The sequence below is a fragment of the Hydra vulgaris genome, chromosome 13 (genome assembly GCF_038396675.1).
Source record: "Hydra vulgaris chromosome 13, alternate assembly HydraT2T_AEP".
NCBI classification, from domain to species: Eukaryota; Metazoa; Cnidaria; class Hydrozoa; order Anthoathecata; family Hydridae; genus Hydra; species Hydra vulgaris.
The window spans coordinates 40,714,311-40,720,310 of NC_088932.1; positions in this window are offsets into that span (position 1 = coordinate 40,714,311).

A 6,000-nucleotide genomic window follows, 5' to 3' on the forward strand; every position below is an offset into this window, starting at 1 on the left:
GTCCCTGGTGGTACCGCGCTCAACTTGTTTATCCGCGCAGCGGCCTTGTTCGTCAAGTTTCGTGTTTCGGAGTTAGAGAGTTGAGAGAGGGTTATAACCACAATTAAGTAGCCTTCTCGTCTGTAGTGGCCTTCTGGGCCTTGGTGAGGTGAATTAACAAAAAAGCAAAAAAAAAAAAAATTGCAAATTTTTTTTATTGAATTGTTGTTTTTTGTCTGACGTAGGTGGTAATGGAATTATTATCTTCAATGGTTAAGCGATTAGATATCAGAAAATTTGGGAATTTTTTTTTTTTTTTTTTAATAATTCACCTCCCCAAAGCCGAGAAGGCCACTACAGATGAGGAGGCTACTTGTGGTTATCACCCTCTCTCAACTCTATAACTCCGAAACACGAACCTTGATGAACAAGGCCGCTGCGCGGAGAAACAAGTTGGTCACTTATATCGGATTTTACGATACCACTTTCGATTTTACAAATCATGTTGTTTTTAGTTATAATATTGTCAATGATTGAAGAAAAAAAAGGAGTTACACGCGTCGGTTTGTTTATTAGCGGTATAACACTGTGCTGAAGAAGTGCCAGACGTTGGAATCGCAATTTGTTTTTAAAAGGTTTATGTTAAAGTCACCTGTTAAGCAAAAGTTTTTCACTGGGTGGTCTGTATAGAGCAGTAATGAAAGTATTTTTAGCTTTTTGATTGATTATTTCAATAGTTAACGACTCGCAGTCTGCATTATTTATGCAGATTGCGAGTCGTTAACTATTAAAATAAGGTTTTCTATCTTTTTGAAAATAATTGAATCTATAACAAAATTACACACTCCTCCACCAAAGCTCTTTTCCCTTGTTTTATGGATTGATATATAACCCGATAAATAAAAATTTTTGTTTGAATCATCTCCATTTTGAAACCAGGTTTCTGTTAGGCATATTAAACTAAATTTGTAGTTTAGTTTTTCTAACATTATTTTCAAGTTTTCAAAATTTTCATTCATACTCCGGATATTTAGGTTTAACAGCGAAAAGGAAGATGATGAAGAATTAAGAAAGCTAGAAGCCTCACTGACATTAAAATAATTAGTTTCGATTGAAAGTTTGTCAAAAATGCTTACTTTAGGATCAATGTCATTTGTTAAAAGTATATTATCTCTGTGAGGCATATTTAAAACGTTTGACATTTAGATTTCCGCCAATTTAAATGTTAAAAATTATTTTCTTACAGCTATTTAAATGGTTGATCATATTTTATTTTTATTAGTTTTATTAGTAAGGTTTTCGCTATTTTTAATGAAAGCATATTTTAGATTAATAATTCATCATACCTGACGGCAACATTTTCACTGTTTTGACGTCTTTTTTTGACTTCAGTCAGCAATCTCTTTCTAATAATTACGGCATCGAGGGAAAAATCTTCGTTTATATACATGCTCATTCTTTTTAATTTGTGCTATTCTTGAAGGATTTTGGCTTTATTTTTGTGTCTAAGTAAACAAATTAACTGTTCTTGGGCGTCCATCCTTTCTCAATCCGGTCCGATGAGCTTGCTCGATTTCAACTCCATTCAGTCCTAATTTATTAGATAAAAATGATTGAACTTTCTCTTCGGTTTCAATCCAAGTTTCTTTTACACTATCTGGTATTCCATCAATTCGCAAATTTTTTTTTCTAGATCTATCTTCGATTTTTCTGTATTTTTCGTTTCTAATTTCCGTTTGAATGTTTTTCTTTTCAAAGCGTTTGTTATTTTGTTCGTAGACTTTAGAATTTTTTTTATCGAAAAGTTCTTCTTGAAAATTTAAAGATGATTTTATGTCTTCTATATATTTTACCAAAAATTTGATTTGGTTTGCATTTTCTTTAAAATTATGTTCGACTCAAGCCGCTCATTGAGGATTTTCGTTTTTTGCACTTTCAACAAATATTTTTTCTTGATGTTTCAGCATCGCCTCTGTTTCCTTTCTATATTCGAATAACATTTCCTGGGGTATTTTTTTAATTTCTGCAAGTGTAACTGCCATTTGTTATAATGTTTTAACGTACAATAAGTTTTTTTTTTAAATTTTTTAAGTAAAATAATTTTTTTTTAAACAGATAAAAACGCGTCTGCTCTTCTTGAAGACTTGTTGCGTATTTATCATCAGGGGCGGATTTAGGAAAGGGAAGGGTTCCACGGGCCTTGAGACCCTTAGAACACCCATACTTTTCCTAACATCACTTTTTTCAAATTTTAATTTGAAAAAAGTGATGTTGGGAAAACGAAACGAAATTAAGTTTCTTTTGGGTCTAGTTTAAACTACTATCATTCAGTAATGTAAATATCATGAGAAAAAAAGGTTCACGTGAGTATTACTAATAAGTCAAAAGTATTCTTCAAAAAAAATTCAAAATTCATTGAGACCCCCGTCCCCCAAAAGAAAAATTTTTTTTGGATCCATCCCTGATATACACAATGCTTCAATTATATTGCCAGAAATTAAAGAACCACGAATTTGCACTTGAAGCGATAACACTAACTGGTTTTAGAACTATTTTTTATATATAACATATGATAATAATATTGTAGTGTGAAGGGGGGCGCCAAGGATGGTGAGGCGCACCGGGAAATTTCCCGGTTTCCCGGTGGGCCAGTCCGCGCCTGATTTTTACTATAAGTTTAAAGTTTACTATAAGTTCAAACTAAAAGCTAAGAGGGCTCTAAACTGAATATAAAAATAATCAACAATGAACAAAAGTGTTGCTGAAAATATAGAAAACTAAGCTGGAGCTTCTATTTACAATTCTTCTTAGTAAAATGCTTATTCAGTTGACAGTTCTTTAACCGCTTTAAATACAAAAAATGAAATAAAAGTTGAGCATATTCTATTAGCACTGCTAATTTAGCAGCTATGTAAAAAATGCTGCTAACTTATCTGCATTCTTTTTGGATGCTTAAACTACGTATTAACTTTTCACAGATCAAAAATTAAATAGCTTATGTAAAGCTATATGTTTTTGCTGACTTAAAACAACTGACCTATCTTGTTTAATTATAAGAAGATTCAGTGCATTTGACGTTTGTTTGGAATTTTTATCATTAAGGTTAAGAACCTTTATGGATCTAATTGGTATTGTGTTGCCCTAAGTAATAGCTGCGTTATATCGAGTAAATACTAATATGATGCAGTTACAACTGTAAAGGAAATGAACCACATTGAGAAGAACTATTTGTTTGAAAAGACCTCCTCTCAAAGAAGATTTTTTGAAGTTTCAAAGGTGGTGGCAAATGACAGATAGTATAAAAATGCTTAAAAGTGGAGGGAAACAGCTCAGGAGCAAAGGATTTATTATTTTATTTATTATTTCTTTGAAAGTTAATTGTATGGTATTGACAGCAATGATAGACACGGAATGTTCAAAGACTTCAAAGAATCAAAATAAATGTCTAAACTTGCCTTGGGTGAAAGCATTTGAAAGAGACAATTATCAATCTATTGGTTCAGCAATTATGACTCTAGATGTTGATATTATCAAAGTATGTTATGAAGTTATCTTGCTAGAGATTTTACAATTATAAATTAATGTGATGCTCAGAATGAGTTTAAATAAGTTACTCGGAAGAGGTTTTATTTCTCCATCGGGAAAAGCGAAGATTAGGTTCAGTTTTTGCGGAACAATGCTAATTTTATTTTATTCTGTAGTAAATTTTTGAAATAATATAATATCTTCAAAATTTCGGAGCCTTGTTTATAACTATTTCATAAAATTATTAGTCCACGGAATGGCTCACATATTAAATAGAGCGAGTAAAAATTAGACTAACCATCTTTACTAATTACATTATATAACTAATTTACGCCATATGCTTGTAGTTTTTGAGCAAGTCTTAGATGATGCACTTTGTCAAATGTTTTGACAAATTCTTAAAAAATACATCAGCGCACTGTTTTTTCAAGAGTATTGTTGTGACTTCATCTATCGTTTCCAGTAAATTGGTAATGCAACTTTTCTTGGTATCTTTTATTTTGTTGTACCTTGGCCATAAATTTGTTTAAGTAAGTATGATTCATATTATCTCAGACAATTCGCTTCAAAACGCTACATGGAATTGAAGTTAAATATACTGGGCAATAGTTTGCTGGGCTGCTGTGATTGCCACTCTTTGGTAATGATGTAAAATTGAGTAATCTCCACATGCCAGAGATAAATCCTTTTTGCATACAGCTTGAAAATATCATACTTGGAAAAACTCTATATAGCATGCTTTTAGTACCAAAAAGTGAATCCATCAATCCCTGAAGCTTTTTTATTGTTGATGCCTGTAGATGTTTACTAAAATCCTTAATAGAAAATAAAGGAACTCTAACATTTACTAATGTCCGAGTCTCAAAATGATTCCTTTTTAAAAGCTTGTTAAATGAATTACAAACGTTAGTTAAACTAAACGTTAATAAATTACAAAAGCTAATTAACTAAAATAGGTTCATAAATAAAGTTAGCTTTTACTTCACACAAAATTATCTTTTAGTTGTTTATGACTCGTTTCTCTGGAATGTTTGTCATAATTAACGTGTTTTTACCAATGAGTGATTGTTATTGTGAAAGTCTTATCAATTAATCCACTCCTTGAACTTCTGTTCACCTAGCTTGTGCAATGATTCAAAATAAGGTATTTTAATACGCACACAAAATCAGAGTGGTGACTTTATTTATTTTCATTCATCTCCAATTGCAAGACATATAATTCAATTTGATATTTGATGAGTGGACGTCAAATAAAAATTGCAAATCTTTTAGATGTAAAAGTACGCACTGCCTGTTGATCGCCTAGCCAACCACTTCGGAGTATTGGATTAGTTTGAGCTGTAATGACGCAAACATACCCGATAATGATGTAAAAGACCGGCAGATTTTAAATTTTGATGTATGAGAAGGAAGAGACTGTTGAACTGACTGATAATTTGTAGCTTTTAGCAACCAAGGTGTGCACAGTTGCAAAACTTTTTATGCACTCTCCAACAAAAAATGACCAAAACTTTCATAAATACACAGAACACAAAATTGGTAAAGACCTTCCTTTAATATTTGACTTAAAAACGGTTTATGGTCGACTAACACGAAGCTCAAAAATTTTATAAAATTGAAAAGTTCATTCGCATTTGATGCAGCGAATAAATAAACATTGGCTGTATTTTTTAGTTTGCTTTACTATCTGCACAAGAATCTTCAACAAGACAAGAATTTCGATCAAAAGCTGCTATTTTAACAAATTTACAAACTAGCCATTGTAAATGCCATAGTTCAACTGAATGAGTGGCTTAATCAACGAACAGATAATAGTAATTCTTTTGACTATATTACAAACTTGTAAGTCAAAGAAAAACATGACAAATTAATTTTGAATTATAAGAAATGTATAAAACAGGAAAGATCAAAATCAAAAAAGCTTTGAAAAATTTATCAAAAAGAAAAGAAGGAACTTTTGGATTAGTTTTGCAAAACTCATGAAATATTACCTGAAATACTAGTTTTAAAAGTTCTTTTCCTGTACATGAAAAGAACGTTTCCTGTCACAAAAAGAATGAAAAGAATCAAATGTATTCACAGCTATAAATACACTTAGTTATTTGGTATCTTATTACAACTTTTACTGCTTAAAAATTTTTTTTTTTTTAACTTTTTAGCAATATAAACTTTTAACAGCAAATGAAACGATTGCTGGTGATTGTGGAATGATGTGGTGATGTGGTGATGTGATGTGGTGATGTGGACTTTGATTTATTCAAGTATTAAAATTAGTTGTCCATAAGATGAATCTGTAAATATTTCAATGGAAGAAATGTTACATTCATTGAAACAGAGCTGTTTGTCAGTTTTTACTTAAAGAAATAAAAACTATTAGCTGAGCGGACTCCTTAAAATGTTGTAAGTCTATTCCACACAGACTTTTTCTATACTTTTTCCTTATATTCATATATATATATATATATATATATATATATATATATATATATATATATA